At 43.0% G+C, this 19,675-nt stretch overlaps 1 protein-coding gene across 8 annotated transcripts in view; it reads left to right on the top strand.

The window, feature by feature from the left end:
- sall1a (spalt-like transcription factor 1a) overlaps positions 1-19,675 on the top strand; it is a 121,707-nt gene that overhangs the window by 68,343 nt on the left and 33,689 nt on the right. For all 8 annotated transcript variants that reach the window (XM_068650498.1, XM_068650501.1, XM_068650497.1 and 5 more), the window contains one exon: positions 18,672-18,761. The gene's annotated coding sequence lies outside the window, so the exon portion shown is untranslated. The remainder of the gene's footprint in view (positions 1-18,671; positions 18,762-19,675) is intronic.

A 19,675-nucleotide genomic window follows, 5' to 3' on the forward strand; every position in this document is an offset into this window, starting at 1 on the left:
GCTGGAAAATAAATCAAGTCTAAGTAATAAATCAATTTAATTTTTTAAAATATTACAATTTTCCATTTTCAATTTTGCGGACCACCCGCAAAACCGCCATGGACCTCTAGAGGGCCGCGGACCGCCGGTTGACCAACAGCTGCAACAGACGAAAGGAAAGAGTGATTTACGCCACTTGTTGCTTGTTGGACTTCCCTATGCCCAAGAAAATAAAATCTATCTGATGGTAGTTCAAAGAACTTGAGTTAAAATCCATTTCTGGGAATCGCATTCAGCTAAATTCCTTCTTCTCAAGGCAAACCGGGCGTATTAATTCACCCCACCCCGTGCCACTCGGGCATGTTTTAGTGCAAACGTAATTACGGGCCGTGCTCCTTAAAAAGAACTCCTCTGCGCTCCCTTCAATACCTGATGATGTCAAGGCCCTTTGTGAGGTGGCCGAAGCTGCCACTCATGACCTTTTTCTTTCAAGACGCCGCCCCCTCCTTCTCATCCTCCTCCTCCTTTGACCGACTCTTTCTTCCACTTTTTTTTTCCAACCCTTTGCTACTTCATAACTCTCCATCCGGCAGTCCATTGGCTTGCTCGCCTGCCTTGATAGCAAACATCTTTTTTTTTTTTTAACGTTTGAAAATGAACATATTTCAGCGCAGTTGGAGGGTTTGATGATGTTTTATTGCCCCGTCGGGGAGCAATGTAATCTGGCAAACAAGTATCGTGACGGACAGCTTGTCTGGAGCTTTTTATTTTTATTTTATGACATGCTAGCCACACAGATACACCGCCATCCAACAATTACCACCGTATTTTATTTTGCTTTTTTTTTATTTTAAGTAAGCTTCCTCCATCTTCCAGAATCTGTGTGTTCTTCACACTTTTGGCGCACAACTCTGACAAAACACACAGCTGCTAGAATTATTGCAGGTATTCCAAATTGAGAGATGGATACCGTTTGGGCGTTTTACAGTACATGGAAACACTTTTATGGCGAGTGTTGAAATGCATTTGGTATTTAGCCCAAGTCTACGACTCACACGCTTGTCCTCATATGCAGTACAGTCGTTTCCAACTCAGTGAGGGTCTAAAACAGCAATTGCTCTTATCTTGGACATTTAATTATTTCTTGATGGAATTTTATTTTTTAATTTCCTTCAACTACAGAGAGCCAAGGACTTGGAGTTATTTGGATTTTGGAGGAGTGTGATATATTGTAAAATTGTACATGTATGGATCAAATATAAAGTTTATTGTACTTGTATGTATTTTGAGGGTCCCAGCACAACCCCCTAAAACGCTCTCAGTATTGCCCCCACTGGAATGTTAAAGAAAATATGAACCCCTTATGGGTTTTTTTTCCATTTAAAAGCTAAATAAGTTTATACATCACTTGTCCAAACCCCAAAACAGTCATTTTACATATTGTATTAAAGTCGCCATTAAGCAAGAACGGGGGGGAACCCCCCTCATCATTATTATTTAATTATTTTCTATATAGGTGTTGTGTTGTGCGGTTGCTATGCAGCCCCTCGCATAGCAACGGAGGACAATACATGAATGGATACGTCAATAGTGGAGTTTTTAGTCGTATCTATACAATTGTGTGTGTGTTTCCTATATGAGGAGAATAAGAAGCGCATTGGGGTGAGGAGGGGGGGTATTCATTTGTCCTTTGGCCTGATTTTCTACCTCCTTTCTTCATCTGTGCAATCCCCAGTGATTATAGCGCACTTAAATGCCTAATTGGCTTTACTCCTTATTAGCCATACAATTATACAGGCAGCGGGATTGTCAGCCATCTGTAAGAGGAGGGGACGAGCGCTCGCATCCATTCCATAATTCAATTTAACAGCGCACATATTCTTATTCTTCCTTTTGTGACACGCTTATCCGGCCTCGCAGGGCTTTGCTTTTGCTTTTCAATGCCTCACCTTTTGTTCCACTTTTGTTTTAAAAAAAAAAACAAAAAACACATACACTCATAATTCACTTGTTTGACTATGGGAAGGCGGACTCGAACACGAGAAGTTATTGACCTCCATTTAGGTTTTAAATAAAATAATAATAAATAATATATAAACGTTTTCTCCCAGGTGTGACGAAGGAAAGTTTGCAGCAGAAAAGTTTATTTTTTATTTTTTTTTATTTTTTTCTAGAATGCCGGCCAAATAAACGCAGTCTGTCCGCCCGGGGTCTTGTCCCCCCCCCCCCCCCACCGACTGCACACTCCCCTCACTGTCATAAGTCAGCGCTGATGCTATCTAATGACAAGGCAAGACTCTCCGCTTCCTGATGCCATTATCAAACGCCACCTCGTCCGTCAGGCGGCGGCGTGACAGGGAATGTGAGTGCGATGACAGGAAAAGAGCGCCCACCGATGATGATTATGATGATGAGAGGCCGCAGAGGAGGAAGGAGTAGGAAGAGGCCAGGGGAGTGTTTGGTGTTCAGGGGGAGGCTCACCTTTTTACCCCCCCCCCCCCCCCCCCCCTCTGACCTGTGAGCCAATACAAGAACAACTGTTGACAGCTTCAGTTTCAGGGTTACCTTATTTTATGACCCCCATCAGACACCATGCTACTGCTTACTGTAATAAATACACTTTTACACTCGTCATTTAAAATATTTGGTATATTTAGAACATATATACAAAATAATTCGTATAGTTCATTTGTGTTACCATTTTTATTCCCCTTGAGTCTTGACTGAGCGATTTCATTTTATGTGTATATGTGTGTATGTATATATATATATATTTATTTTTTCTTTCTTTCAAAAGCCTCCTTGAAACTTTTGCTGAGTGCCTATGCAGTGTAACGCACATACACATGATCATTTAAATTTATTTTTTTTTTTTAACTGTTCTATGCCAGAAATCCTTTCTATTTACATTGAGACCACAGTGCACCTCGGCCGAGGTCTTTGCTCTACCAAGTACCTTTTAAGTGCGTCTTTAAAAGGCGGTTCTTCTTTTGGATCTCATGAGATTGTGCAGGTGCAGCATTCGCCGACCGTATTAAAACAAAAAACTATTATCCAGTAATGCTAATCTGCGGCATAAAGCCATAGTTTATATGATGAGAGTCATGATGTAACAATTTGCATTGTAGGTGCTGGGGACCATATGGTGGGGTGCACTCACTTTTCAAACGTTTTCCAGAATGTTGAATGACTCGAGTTTCTTTTCTGTTTTTTTCTTTAACGCTGGCGCGGATTAACATGTTTGGAAATTCTAACTCTCTCCGGCTGACATCTGAAGAAAAGCTTTTGACATTTTTTCACATGATCAGGGCCCTGCTTGGAGAGAGAGAGGGGGGAAAAGGAAAACAGTGGCTTTTGAAAGGCAGTGAAGCCCAGTGAAATTGTTTGTTGACCAGACAAGCGGCGTCCAATTGCGGCTGTCAAGCTTCTGTGTGGCAAGCGTAATTCCTTTGGGAGAACAGATTAATAGTTCATTTCATGCGGTTTGTTCGCTTCGTGCAGTTTGCATTCACAGCCGGAGAGGAGATGGGGAAAGTGAACGTGAATGGTGCCACTCTTATGAACGGCTCGCCTTTATTATGACACAAACAAATCCGGCAGACGTCTTGAACAGATTTTTGACAGATGTTCATATGAATGAGCAAAGTGTTGCGTGACAAGTCAGAATCTCGGTTTGTTTTATTCGTATGCACATTTTGAATTTGTTGTTTTGCGGGAACCCGAACTATATATCGTGCAGACCCCCTTGGGTCCACGTACCGCAGTTTGAAAACCACTTTTTTAATTAAGAGAAGTTACATTCGCCCTTATTTATCACCATCTTTACCAAGAACAGTGCCAAACACTACGACTGCACCGTGAGGAACTTTTTTAACCGCTTAATCCAAGGCATTGCCATTTATTGCAGGTTATCATTGGCCGTGTTAAAATTATACGGGTGGAGACATTGTAAACACAAAAGTGTTCACTCACTAACAGCGGCCTAAGAACGAGTGACGTTATCGATCATTCGGCGTCCGAGCGCCTGCAACTTTAACAGCTCACTTACTTTTTAACGGGGAGGTATAAATCTGAGGCATGAGCTTTTTATGTCGTGTTCATATGTATGTCACATGTATGTGGGGGAGAAGATGGAGGAGGCCATTGAGTGGCAAGCAGTTCAGGGTGTACCCCGCCTTTTGCCCAAAGTCAGTTGAGGTAGGCTTCACGACCCTTACGAGGATAAGCGGTCCAGAAAATTGATGGATTGTTAAAATGAGGCAGACTTAGATTAATCACAAACTGAGGTCGTGTGGGGGGGTGAGACAGACGCCCCCGTTGAGCTTTTTGTCATTCCTCGGCGGGCTCAGACGCACACGGCGAGGATATATGTAAGCTCCGTGCGACGAGACGTGCGATCCGTCTGCCCGCGTCCTCTCAATGGCATTAAAAGCATTCGTCAGGACGTATGCTTTTTTTTTTCTTTGTATGCTCGCCATCAGAGAAGTTAATGCTGCTCATTCGTCATTTCAATCACTCTCAGTTGTCACCCTCAATTATAAGTCTTTCGTTGGGAAGCGTGTGCCTGATCCATGAGAGTTGATTTGATAAGCACAAAGATTTTTATGAGGCCTCCACCCAATGTTTTTTTTTTTATGTATGTAAATGTACAGATATAGTAACTGAATAAAATTTCACCCATGTGACTATTGCGGAATTAAATCTACGTTGACACTATTTTTCCGGCAGCCACAACAGACTAGTTTCCCTGATGACGGAGCCAACGTTAGTCATGATGTCGTTGAAATAAAGGTCGAGACGTTTCAAATGCTAAGAGCTTTAATACTCAGTCAAGGAAGTACCAGGAGCAGGACTTCCAAAAACACACTTTTAATCTTTCCCGTCACAGTTGAGCTCATTGTCAGCGTCGGACATTACACGACAAAGTTCGGCTAAATGGCTAAACTAAGCTAGCTGACAAATGGTTTACGGAATACAACAACACGGCCGCACCAATTCCCAGATTAAGATTTCTTTCAAAGTGTTTAAATGTACACAGTCAAGCTTGCAAATTGTACAACAAAGACTGCTCAACTTGAAACATGGCCATTAGGGAACAAACTAGTTGACTCCCTACTCCCTCCGGTAGGACTTCTTCCACATTTGTAGACAGGCGTCCCCCAGGTCCTGACGGTTCAGCCCCTAATTACAGAGCAGCTAAAATTACACGACCTGCATGCTAGGAGAAATCCGGCCATTGTCGACATACGCCCGCCTCACCCTCTGATACCTGCGTATTTGAGAGGTACAAATAATCCCGTCAGAGGTAAACAATAGCTGCTACTGCACCTGTCCGACTCCACCTCCGGGAAATTAGGCGGCGGAAAAAAACAACTTTGACTCAGGCTGGTGATATATGTAATTTTAATTGTGTATTGTTTTACTGAGTTAAAAACTACATAAAATGGTTCATGAAGTAGTCATTGTGTTTTAAGAACACACCAACATTGTTGTGCGTATCATTCACAAGTTGTTGAGTTTGCATGACAGCCCAGGCAACCAATGGTGTCAATGAGTTGACCTCCGGGTTCAAAGTTTAAGCTGCCTTCCAGTTGACTTGTCAGCATAGTGAACCTTTTGTGTTGGGGAGGTACTGCCAAGTGTGGCTTGGGGCAGAAGTGTGTTCAGTCACAAGTATTGTGTCATTGTGACGGCGGTTTCATCAGCATCAACGTTACATCTTCATCCCTCTTTAAATTATGAGCAAGACATCGTCTCATCTTTTTATTTTTTATATGTACTGGCCTCTTCCAAAATAACCCAAAATGAAACAGGCTCAGGTCAGACACTTGTCTTGGTGACCTTTCCTGCCAGGTTGCCGTCCAGTTGAGCTTAAAAGGATTTGCAACGGCTCAACATTTACACCATATGGATGCTTTATTATCCAGTAATGGTGGCTCTCTCGCTCTCATGCTCTCTCGTATTCTCCCTCTCTCTCTAACTAGAGATGATTGGAAAAAAGCAAACAGCTTTATTGGTTGTCCGGGTGATTAGAGAGACTTAAGTGGGGATTGAAATGAATTCTACAGAGGAATGTGCGGGATTTTTATTTTTCTCACTTGGTGTGTCCAATTGGGAGTGAGCCCGTGAATGGATCCATAAAAATCCATCCAATTAAATGCAATTCATAGGAAGCCTGAATGAATTGTTGCAGACAAGAGATGACTTAAAATCTCTCTGAGACGTGGTTTAGCAATGCTCTGGTATTCTGAAACTGGATGGACACGTAGTTGATGCTATGCTATGCTATGCTATGCTATGCTATGCTATGCTATGCTATGTCCTCTTTTATGCTATGCGCTATGCAACGCTTTGCCATTATATGGACGTCACCATTAAATTTATTTTGCCTTGCTACGTCATGCTATGCTATTCTACGCTACACTGTCATCCTTTACTCTGGATGCACATATTAACAAAGTTATGTAATGTCATACTTCTATGTTAGGCCTAACGAGCAACGAGATGGGCAGCATCTGAACAAATTAAAACAAGAGCCTCTTTCCTCACTGATTATTTTCTTCTTCAGCATTAACAGTAATTGCATTCATTTTGAAATGAGCGCTACGCTACCGATTGATTTTTGGCTGCGGCATATTAGCGCTTGAATAATCAATGGGATGGATCGCTCGCTTATTAAACTGGAATAAGCTGGGACGGCCCTTCTTTTCCATTTGTCAGCCAATGACTGTTAATCTCATACCCGCTGGCCCTAATGTCTTTTAACCTCATCGGGGTGTATTGCCATCGACAGGGGGGGCTCAAATTACAGCCGTCGCATTGATTGGCGTATGGAAATGAATATGTTTTGATGCAGTCCGTGTCTTAACAAGCAAGAGTAAAGAAGTAAATCAAGTGGCTAAGAAGAGAGGCGGTTGGGGGGGGGGGAAAAAAAGCCGGGATAACAGCGTTCTTGTCAGGCCAAAGCCAAATTATGGCCATGCTCCACTTTCTTTATCGGCCCATTCGAATTAATTGTAAGGAGTGAATTTGCAAATGAATGCGCAAATATAACAGCAGACTCATCCGGACAAACGAAGCCAAACAGCATCCTAATTTATTAGCGTCGCGCAACATTTTTTAGCCGAGGCAACTGCCACGTCTGGCCTGAAATGAAATTAAAAGCTCTTCTTGTAGAAACAAAAGCGCCTGAAGTCTCGCCGTTTGGCACAGTGAGGTCATCCGTCCGAGTTGAAATCAGCCGCTTTTTCCTACCGTTTTCATTTCTCACGCGCCTCTTTTCATGAACCTCGCAGCATATCTTTAGCCTACCCCCTACTCCCCCCCCCCCTTCGATCGCTGAATGGACTTTCCCGGTGACGAAGGTGACCCGACACTGAGAAAAAGAAGGACCTGCCATGAACTGAGTGTCAGCCATTAAATATGATTTCGCCCCTGAATGGTGAGCCGACACATTCAAGCGCTGGAACTCATTAGGGCCGCTTAATCTCTCTTTTCTTAGGCATGACAATGATTTCAGCTGGGAAATGCAATGGAGCCATTGATTTGAATTGCATTGAAAGCAATAAATCAAGTCCAACTTCTCATCCTGGACCCCATTTGCCTAATTCAGCGCCTCTCGCCCTAGCGGTCAATTAGTTTGGAGCAAATATATTCAATACAAACGTAACTGCGATAAATTTCCTACCGCTTTAGAGATTGTCCAACGTAGAAGGAGCCACAAAACAACCTTTAACCAGGAATTTGGACATTTTCTGGACAATTGTTGACTTCAATCTAAATTTCTAAAATATATTGCTGAAGCCACAGGTAGTAAATTCTTCTTTTATGCTGTCTGTGAGGGTCGATGAGGACTTGACTTCAGAGTAAGATGGGACTGTGAGAAAGGGAAAAGCGTAAAGACGAGACAAGTGTGTGAAGATTAACACCCGACGCTCATTTCTTCTACTGGTCTGATTTTGTATTTCAAACATCACTGGAGCTGAGACTGCTTCATTGTGGGAGCAGCTGTGTGACTTGGCCACCTTTGTAATCTACGATAGAAGCGGTAGCGCAAGAGGCTCAAAGTATTTCAGCGCCCTTAGGGAGAAAGTGGACAGCAGCAACATCAAAGATTCCAAAATTCCCCAAACTCTCCTCCAAAAATATTGGAACAGTGAGGATGATTACTTTTCTTTTTATTTGTACTCCTATTTCTACACGGCGAGACTTGTTCCGAACACTCGGCCATTTGTTAAAAGGCCCCTGCTACACGAGGCCCAAGGATTAGACGCTCCATATTTTGTGCTTGGCTTTAAGTTTGGCGGAAATGGTGGCAAACTAGAAAAGGGTCGGGGGAGGGGGGCGCTTGGCACGGGTAAGGTGTGAGAAACTATCAAATTGTCAGGCCACGACAGAAACGGTTACACACGGCGCCTTCTGGCTGACACTCGCACAATGCTCGCTTAAAAACCTTTGACACACTACGGCCTCATTTGCATGTATGTGATGAGACCATGTGCTTTTACAGCATATAAATGTGATACATATGGAATTGGATTCCATTTGGACTTTATTTTCTTCGGAACTTCTATTTGCATGCCAGTGTTGTCTTGAATAGAATCATGCTATAGCGGCTTCTTTGGACAGCCAAAACCTTTTTAAAACAAAATACCTTCACCACCTACCTAACCCATCTCTCCATCCCTTGACCCCTCCTTCCATTCCACCTTCCTTACCCAACCTACCCATACCCAATCTCATTTTACCCCTCAAATCCAAACTTTGTCACTTTCTCACTCGCCTCTGTATCTGCTTCGAAAAAAAGACCTGTAAAGTGTCAACAAACGGCAGCTTTCCAGCTGTGTCTCAGCCGAACCTTGCGCCCTTGACTTTGACCCCTCAAATGTCTTCCTGTTAAAAATAAAAAAGGGCAGTAAATTCATAGAGCTATGAAATTAATGTGCCATGGAGGCCCAACTCGACTCTGGTTTAATCATAACCAGGAACAGACGTGTGTGCATTGGAATTTAGTTTAATATTCCTGGTGCAATTACTGTAAATGTGCTTTTTCTATTAGCGCCCTTTAAAATTTACAGCAAAAAAAATTGCACAATGAAAAATAGTGAATTCATTCGTCCCAGTCCAAAATGTAAATAAACCTCCCAAAGCTACGAGCTGTATGCACCCCCATCCCCCGCAGAGTAAATGTTCCGTTCAGTGAACCTTAGCGCCCACCAATGAGGCATTATGTCGGCGTAACATCAGCCGAGTGGGCCGCTCTATGGGGCGTTCCACGCTGCGTTTAATTACCGACGTCGTCAGCGGTCGCCCGGTGCTCTCACCCGAAACAGGAAATGACAGGAGGGCAGACTGCGCTTACTTCAAACGACAAGATGGAAAGGAGTGCTCCATAAAAAGTCAAGTCAACTCTAAGCAGAGGCCGAATGATCACCGCATGGGAATGCAAGCGCTCGAGTACAGTTAAAGAAAAGCATCGCTAACATTATTTTACCTCAATAAAATAAGATTTACACTGATTTGTTGGGAATGTAAACAAATCTTTGCTACAGTTTACTAACTTGTTGTGAGGTAAACAAGTCTTATCTATAGTTTACTCACTTGTTAGAAATACGAACTAACCTTAGCTAGGATTCACTCAAGCTATATTTTACCCACTTAGCTACATTTTAGTCGTTTATTGGGAACGTATTGGCTGTATTTTTTTAACTTGTGAATAAATCAGTAGCTTCTGTAATTCCATTTACTTGTGAATGTGAAATAACGTTAGCTATATTTCACTTACTTTTGGAGAAGTGAATCTTAGCTGCGTATATTAGCTATTTTAGCTTGTTTGGAATGAAAAAGTAGCAATTTTCTAAGATGAGAAATAAACCTTAGCTACACTTTGCTTGTTGGAAAAAAACTCACTTGTTGAGAATGAAAACTTAAAAAGTTGACTCATTTTTACTAGCTATTTTGTTTGGTAATGTAACTAGGTTTGGTTAATCTAAAAAAACCTACTGTACATTTTAGTCACCTTTTAATGATGGAGGCAATTCTTAGTTTCATTTTAGTCGCTATGGTTTCGATATGATCCATATTTGAATGAATCCCGTCCACTCTTCCATGACACACTTATTGCTGACATCCTGGCGCAAAGCCTCAACGTCCCATCAGCGGATGTTTCTGGGTTACTCTGTTCCCATCTTCCAAGCCTTCATTCCCAACCATCTGCCAACTTTTGTATGTTTTATTTTTTTTATTCACCCCCTCTTCATGTTATTTGTTAGATTTTGATTCACAGCAAGGTTGAAGCCCTGTGGGAGTTATGATGTTTTCCCTCCTGTGATACTGTATGTCCCGGACAAATTGTGCCGCAAACTAAATATTAATCTATGCGCAGACTTTGTTCCCAGCCAGCTGCTCGCTTGCTATGTGAGTTTTTCTCCCTCTTTTCTGGACCGGGCCCAGCTTTTCCCCGCCCCATTATCTCCCTGTGTCTTTTGTATGCACTGATTTATTTCAACAGTGGTCTTTTGGCTTAGCGCTGAGCGCCGCCTCTTTGTCAGCTCCTGTGTGAACGCAGAAGCCTTTGACCACCTTTGACAGTGTGAATATTTTAGCGCCTTTTAATATGCAGCTGAACTTTTATGTAAATATGAGGAGTGGAAAGTGAAAAGGGGTGGGGCGAGGGGGGGGGGGGGGGGGGTCTATGTCTGATGAGAATTCTTTCAGGGTAAACGATATTGTGGTTCGACTGGTTCTTTTCTTACCCATATAATGACATGAAGTGATTTTTTTTTTTTTTTGCTACAAATTCCTACTGTGGTACATGCAGCTGTTGACTGTACACGCTCTTCTTTTGAGGGTGAAAATAACAGGCAGCTTCCCATCGCTGTAGCAGGTGCAATGCCAAATGTTCCGGATGGTCAAATAAGGTTTTGTAGTGTCTGATCACGGAAATGTTCACAAAGCGACATGGGAAATTGCATCCATAATAACGCTGAGAAGAAACCTTGACGCTGGGGATGTTTTGGTTTTTTTGTTGATTTTTTTTTTTTTTTTTACACCATTCATCAGCATGAAGGCCAGAGATGGTCAATGAGGAACTTTAATGCATTATATTATATTATATTATATTATATTATATTATAATTTTATTATATATATTTTCTTTTGGAAAGAAAGGATGTGCTTTTTTTGATGATGACAATTTGAACAGGGAGTTGTAATGTTCGTTATTTTCCTCAACATGCTTTTCTTTGGTATCAGTCTCGGTTATAGATTAATTTTGACCCAAATAGCATTATGAAGTGGAATCGACACCAAAACAAGTCTAAAGTTCTTCATCTGACAGGCGATCAATTTTGCAAACATTTACCTTTTTGTTTTTGCCTTTTCACTGCAATCTGTTTTTTATTGACCAAGCTTACATGATGATATTGAATATGCGGACAATTTCCTTGAATTATATATTTGCACAAACTGTGTTTTTCCACCGAGCTTTGACCTCTCTCACTCACACACGCACACACACACACATACACACACACATACATACACACATACACACAGCAGTGCGTCAAAGTTCAAGCAAGCATCAGTCTCTTTGATTTCTCAGAAGCACCCTTGCGTTCGTCCACCCGGCACTGATCATTTGTGCGTGTTATTATTCCCATAATGTTTGCTCAGCCTTGCCAGCGTATGTTTCGCTTGTAATCCGGCCGACACTTCAAGATGTGGATTTATTAATCCAGCTGGTGTTTTTTGATGAGACTGCCCCCCCACCACCACCGCCCCACCAATCTAAACCTCATCCTCCCTCATCGTTCTGCTTTCCATATCTGCTTGTCTTAACCTTGACTCACATCAAAACACAAGAGAGGCTGTACTCCAAAATAAAAATGGGAGACAACTCAAACACTGTTATTCACAAAATAACAAGCAAAAATTTGCTGCAAGCAGAACAAAGTTATGGGTAGCCTGGTAGTGAAATTGAGAAAGGAAAAAAAAAGAAAAATAAACACCTGTTGGACCTTGGTTGGGGAATCTTCTGGGTCTAAACAAGGTCAACTGAGCACAAAATGACATTTGGAAGGATATAAACAAATGTCTTAAATCATTAAATCAATTCATTATTAAATTCATTAACAAACATTTAAAACATAATCCAACATGGTACTAATTAATGAAATTAATTTAAATATAAATATAAGCCAATTATAATGTATACATGTCCCACTCTGCAAAGTATGTCACCATTAAAGCGCCGGTGGGCCACCAGCTCAAACAATAACCACGCAGCGGATTATGAAGAGATAGACCTCTGCCACCAGACAAGTTGGACAGAGAGAGAAGGGCGGTGGGGGAGGAGGGGGGGGGGGGGGGGTTCCAATGAGCCGTAGAGGCCCCCACTCATGCCCCCACTGATCACAACAGGGGATTAATTATGTCAGCATAATAAGTACAAATGGTGATCTGAAGGTGGAATTAGCCCCCTGAGCAGAAGCTGCTGCGACGGCGAGGAAGAGTGGGTGGTAATGGAAGGTAGGGTGGCGGGGGTGTGGGGGGGTCGATTGTCCCAATTTGTCCCAGTCTGTCTGTTTGTCTGTCTTAGCGGGCAGCTCGGGGTGGGCCGGCGGGGGCCTTCTGAACCCCGGCCGCTCGCCTCTGTTATGATTTGCATGGACGTCAGTCTCGCGAACGGCGGGGACACGAGCTCAAGCTGAGCCAGGCCGAATCGTTGCCAAGATAACTCGAGCTTGCTTACTACTGAGGTCATTTTACTCAAGTGCAGATGGGAAATGACTTTATTATGTTGCATTTTGTATGTGTCAAACTTTGATGATCATTTTGAGGATTTTGACAATTTTAATTACTATTAATTATTTTGTATGATCAAGTTTTATCGTCATTACTATGGCCCACGTCCGATGTGCGAAATTCCCGCTTCCAAGTTGTCCGGCGCCTAGCTTGAATCCCTCCAACTGCTCTTTCCTTGCTGTCGAGTTGCGCTTGAGAAGTCCAAGGTTTGGATATGTGCTTCTGCTTCACATCCAGGTCGTGTTGCCCTCGCTCACTCGCTTGCCGAGAGCCCCAAGGCAACTTGACCCGCAGCTTTAACAGCAGCAAGCGCTGCTGCAGCATAGTACAGTGTTCATCGTCAGCCTCCCTCCCCTTGTTGTCATAGCTGTTGTCTGGCCCTGCTTGGCTCGCTGCCCTCGGCACTTCCCTTGACCACCTGACTCTCCCTGTGAGTGCGTGTGTCAATGGCACACATTCTCTGCGTAAAAGATATGCAAACAAACAGCAATGCAGAGCAGTGCAAGCTCAAGAAAACTTTTCAAAACTTTGGTTTTGATGCACACCGATCTGGGGAATCAAACCTGCGTTGTTTTGGCTGGAGGCCATGTTCTTCAACTCCAACTGTTTTGGAAAGATAGCATTATCTTTTTCTTACAAATGTTGAACATGTACTTGTTTTTTTCCCCCAAACAATTAAAAAAATAGTACAAGTCAAAACTAAACTCTGTGATTACACAATACAAAAATAAATACATGTATTTTTGGAGTTGATAGTGTTTATTTTAATCATGCATGCACTAGTTTTAGTACAGTACAAAATTTTGTAGGGATATTCATCCGTCCAATGAAACAGGATTTGCTGTACTACCTGATACATTGGTGCGAAGCAATTGAAGGAGAGTCGGATTGATTCATTTTTGATTCAGTATGATTATGATTCGGTAAGAGCGTATGATGCAATGAGTCTCTTGTCATTTTACGATATGAATGAACTTATCAGAGATATAAACCTGGCCTTTACTTCTATGTTATAGCTCTGCAAAAAGAAATGATTTAATGTTTTAAAATGGAGCGATTCGAATCGGTTCAATTACATTTTTTACCTGAAAAACGATATTACGATTCAAATTCAAACCAACTTTTTGCCGTTTAGTTGTAATCCAGTAAATCTCATATACAAATTCAAGTGAAAGTAACCCCTTAAAAACACACAAGCGCGGGATTGGCCTCCTTGTTGACAAGCTAGTTGAGCTAACACGCTGCAAGTGAATCAATGAAGCTTCCAGATCGCACATCTTGATGGCAGCGAGATGATGGAGATGATGGCGGCTGTGCATTCTGGTCATATGCACTCTCCGGCCTCGTAAATCCCTCCTGCTCAGTGATGAGCACCGCGCCCGATGACTTATGGAGGACACAGGTGTCCGGCTTAAGGAGGCCCCCCTCGTAAACGGCTGCCTGGCGGCGCTGTCAATTTTCATATTTCATCATCTCTTAGCGGCACGAAGTTATATCACCATCCCGGAATCTCGTTAAAGAGCCTCTGAAATGAATTCCTCCGGCGTACTCCATTGTTATAAAGTGACTTCCAACAGTAAATAAGAAGGTCTGTGTTTACTCGCTCTCTGCGTCATGGATATTCAACGTTTAGTGGTTCGACAATGCAGGCGTGTGTGTTTGTTGAGCTTGTTTTTTTTTGTGTGGACTTTGCACAATTTCTCAGCCACATTTGTGCATTTTCAACTTTAACCTTCATTCACAAAATTAGGGCTTATTTATTTATTTATTTATTTATTTTGATTTACAATTACTGCACAAAATTTATTTGGATGTTGATAAGTGTCTGTGTGGCCATTGTCAAAAAGCTGAGCTCATCTCTCGTGCGAGTGTATTCATCAGGCGTGAAGATGATCTTATTGTGTAATTGTCATCCGTGTGACAGGTTTCAAAGAACACCTGGTTGGCGTTGCACACTTCAGCTCCTTGACGAGCCAATCAGATGGCGTCCTTGTACAGTAGACCTCTGAGTCATTAGCGAGCCTCTCGCTGCGGCTTTGCATGCACGTCCGATTTTTTTTACGTGCGGCCTCCATTGTGTCGAGGCCCTGCATGTTCCGGTAAGCGACATTGGAGGAGTGACTCATCTAAACGGGGGGTAGGGGGGGGGGGAGTGATCTTTGGATGGGGTAGCAGGCTGACTCAGAAGGCGTCATCACTTAAACAAAGAAATTGCTCGGGCGCTAATAAAGATGTTTTGAAAAATGCAGCAATGGGGTTCTGGAAAGAAGTGATAAACATGCGCAGTAGAATTTGGGCTCACTTGGAAAGAAAAATCAATTCCTGGATAATCAGAAATTGAGCCACATATATTTAGTGAGTATCCAAATACCTTTTGAGAATCCGTACACACACAATGACACACATTATCAAACGTGTGTGTGCTTTACAGGCTGTTTCCTCTGTGTTGGCGGCGTGATATTTACAAAAATGTTATGCCTTGACAACCCTCAATTAAACCTGTCATAACAAAGCCCATCCGAAAGCGAGACAGGAAGGAAGGGGCGCTCCGATGGATGATGTCAGCTTGGCGGCAAGGAGGGGGAAAAAAAAGAAAACATGTAAACAGATGTTCTTGGATCATCAATGATCGTAAGGGGGTCTCCAGGAATGGGGGGGGGGGGGGGGGGTGAGTATATCAGAATATGCCCAACAGCAGCGTTGATTGGCGCCATCCAAGTTCAACAAGAACATTACGCAACTCGTGTTGACAGTTGGCAGTTATTTGGTTGTTTCATTTGAGCGATGTCTTATGATGGTATAATGTAGGTCTTCGATAGTTATAAATCTACCCGTAGGCTTTGAAGTGGCTCCACCGAAAAGGGCGAACGCGGGGGCAAATGACGATGCAAGTGTGAGTTATTGCGACGTGCTAAACGAGCGCTTTTTCACAGAGGTGAAAGCGAAAAACAAGCTCGGCCGCGAATGCGCCGTCGAGGTCAGCGTGTGTGTTTGCTTTTGAGAGTCTCTGGATGCTCTATTTGAGCCATGTGGATGTTGTAAATTACAAGGCAGGTTTGACTGGTGTGTAAGTGCGTGTCTGACCTGAGGCAGTAATGCGTTGCAAAAGTTGCGCTATAAAAAGTATTTGCAGAGTGGCTGGGTTTTTTTTTCTTTTTCTTCAGCAGTCTTGAGCACATTATTGAACCAAATAGAGAGCATCTAATTTCAATAAGAAGCTTTTTATTTAGGTTTTTTTTTCATTTTTTCTGCTGTTCTATGATGGAAATGTGGTTTCGTTGATTTTTTTTTATTTTTTATTTTTTTTTAGGTTGCATGGCTCTGAACAGCCTGATGAACACATCAAAACTTCTGAATTTTTTTTTTTTATATACTGTGGCACAAGATAGGGCATATTTCATTTTGCCTTGCTTTTGTCTAAACACTCAAAAGTTTCATTTATTGCACCCCAGCTCTTCCCAACAATCATGTGACCATCCAAGTGGAGTTGGCCAACAGCAATCCTGCTGATTCCCAGATATGATTCAGCATGCAGATGACGTGGGGGCCCCTCTTAAATGGCATTTAGCGCAGGCTGGCATGGCGGTAATTGAAAATGTCAGTAAAAAGTGCTTAGGAGAAATTCCAGCAGGATTATCGCCCCAGTAACATGGGCAGACAGAGGCCTCGTCTCTGGGGAGAGCACAAAGGACTTGTCTCCATATCATAAAACCTGCTCTGTTCCCAACGCAGGGAGGGGAGTTGCAGAGTAACATCTTTTTTTTTTTTTAGTGCGTCCATGTATGTATGTCTGTGTTGGAAAAAAGTGGGGGTTAGGGTTGGATGGGGGTCCTTTTTTTTTGCCACTGTTGTGGGTGCATCATATAAAAGAAGATATACAAGCGATTCACATGCAAATGCACCGAGTGATTTAGAAAAAAAAAAAAGGGGGAGGGTGAGAGGGGAGAAATGTGCTATTGAAAGCCACCGGAGGGGACAGGGAGGGAAGAAGGTGGTGGACATTAAGCAAAAGGGGAGGGGGTGGAGTGAGGTGCCTGAAACAGAGAGACATTTGTGTAATCTGGCTTTATGTATCACCACTTGTGAATAATAACATGAAAAAAGAAAAAAAAGGAGACTTACCTCATCTGCCGGCTCGAGCCAAGGCGTAAATAAAAGGGCGCGACAATGGAATGACTATTAGCCGGGCCTCGGCGCTCAAGCTCGATCAGCGCCCATTCTTTGGAGGCACTGGCAAGAAGATTAATGTTTTGTTAAATATCAGTGTGGGAGCATGTGAAGAAGAGGAGGGAGGGGAGGGGAGGGAGGAAGGAAGAAGGCTTTCTTAGCGGGCTTTCGGAACTTAGTCAGCCAATGTGTAATTATGCTTCTGTTGCTACGCATGCATCCCACGCTAAAGTGACGGTACGAGGTTGTTATGGTATCACATGCGCGTATTTGTCCAGAGGTTTATGTGTTCAACATGTGTTCCCATACAATATGAAAAACAGGACCTCCCCCAAGGCTTTTTCGAGGCTAGTAATAGCAAAAATTTAATAGGCTGGGGATGTGAGAAATCTGTAGCCCTTCCTTGTTGCGTTTTTATTTTCTTCCTTTGTATTCAAAAACTTGCACGGTAGTTTAGTGAAATTTAAAATTTTTAAATTAATCTAAACTTCCTTGGAGTGTCATTAGATGTTCGTCCAGAGGGTCACACCTGTCTTGTGCCTTATATCGGGTTGGTAAAATTTACATTTGGGGCGCACAACAACTCTGCCCCTGGTTGCTATGGTAACACGCAATAGCGCAGCCCTAAGGGTAGAATGAGAATGAACTGCTTCCCAAAACTTGCCTGCTGGTCATGATTCATATTTTTTTTTTAAATGTCATGGCATATTATTTAAGTTACCTTAGAGCAGACTCAAAAGAATAATTGCTGATTTATGCCTGGAAATTATCTGCTGTGCTGTGATTGGCCATGCTGCTTATTTTGGGATGTGGCGAATTTGACATTGGATTATTTTAATAGAACAGGGTTATCATAGTTTTGGGGTTTTTGCATTCGAGTTACTTTTTATTTTTTTATTTTTTTTTTAGAATCGGTTAGTATGTGTGCTTAAACACACGGCATCCTCCCCTGTGTGCACAACAGCTTTGGGTGGGTTGCTTCAACCACAATATTACACAGCATCATAAATCTGAGACCCCTTATAGCATTTATGTCTCAAGCCCTGTGATCCTTGCAGATAGGCATGTCTGGACACAGCAGCCCTCCCTCCTGGGCCTCCGGAGAGGCAAAGGTCAAGGCGGGGTGCGTTCTGAGATGGGGAGGCGGGGGGTTTGCATGACAGTAGAACTGACAGTCTGGCTGGCTAAGGGGATAGGTGACAGGGTGGCACGGATGTCGCTCAACAAGGTGATGGTGAGGGAGGTGACAGGAAAAAGTGACCAGGTGGGGAAGTTGAGGGTGAGTGACGGCATCGGACACCACCGAAGGCTGTATGTCCGTCCGTCCTTCCATCCGTATTGTCTTGCTGTCATCCTTCCGCTAAGCATTCCAACCTAGCACGTCGTCACGACCTGACGTTATGTTGGCCTGATTACCGACACGCACTCATCCAACGCGTACCTACAAAATATGAATAAAAGAGAAATAATAAAAATACAATGACATTTTAATTCTTGTTGAGATGTTGACCAATTCTGACAAAACTGCTCCAATGGCAAAATCCACAACCACTTGTGGCTAATGTTTGCCCACTCGTTGACAATAACCAGCAAGTGGAACCTCTTCTTTTTTTTTTTTAATGACTTTGGGCTCCAGTGACTGCACTCTTTCTATATATGTGTGACTGACTATACATGCGTTTGACTGTCTTCCTGTGTTCTCTCTCATCTCTGACTCACAGGCGTGAAGCAGCAAAGCGGCCCCGAAGTGTGTCTGTATGTGTGTGTGTGTTGGGCACTCCAAGAGAACCACGCTGGGGAGGAAATGAAAGGTACTCCCCTCATTTCATACATCAGCAACCTCACACTCTGACTCAGCAAGCCAGCTTGAATGAGTTGTGTTCACACACTGTTTGGATTACATATTTTACCATCTGCATTTACTGCTTAGCCCATTTAAAGTCTGTTGGTAAAAAATTCTGCAGCACCAAATTTCTTAAACTGTTTAAATTATGAAATGAACGAGTTCCGTTATTCCGAAATAATTTTATATAACCTTTCCCAAATAGATACCCCCGCCCCCCTGCGCCCCAGGCAGTTGATGGAGACACAATAGCAACACTCCCTCGTTCGGGTTAATAAGTATTCTGTCCCGCTCGGATGCTTTTTACCTTCTAATGCACAGTGACCTCATGTCTGCCTCACTGAGCTTTTGTAAACTCTTCAATGACTCTGCGGCACCCAACCAAACCTAGCCAAGTTGGCCATGTGTCTATTTACAAACCCAGCAATTTTTTTTTTTTTTGTGCCTGTATGAAGATTTTGACGGCCTGTGTACAGAATAGGGTGGCATGTCACAATACACTTTGAGGTGGATTGTAAAGTCTTGATTGCCAGAAATGTACAGCATATATAACAAAATCCCTTTGGGCAAATATATTGGGACATGTTGCCATCGCTAAAAAATCCCGCTATGGCGGTGACTCAAACAAACTGTACTCCAACTTTGGAGTTGGTGCTAACTTGTCATTTCCATTGCTGCTAAGATGTTGTCTCTGCTGGTACTTGGCAGCAAGCATTCAACCTGGCAGCCATCAGGTGTCCTGGCCCGCCGGGTTGCTTTGCCGTCCAGAGGTAGAGGACAGCACCAGCGCATGAGTGACATAAACCATCAGTGTCAATGGGAGAGCACTTTGTTTGTTGTTTGTCAGCGGTGGCGGTCAAACCTGCCGAGAGCACCTGGCCG

Source organism: Syngnathus scovelli, chromosome 4, assembly GCF_024217435.2.
Source record: "Syngnathus scovelli strain Florida chromosome 4, RoL_Ssco_1.2, whole genome shotgun sequence".
Lineage (NCBI taxonomy): Eukaryota > Metazoa > Chordata > Actinopteri > Syngnathiformes > Syngnathidae > Syngnathus > Syngnathus scovelli.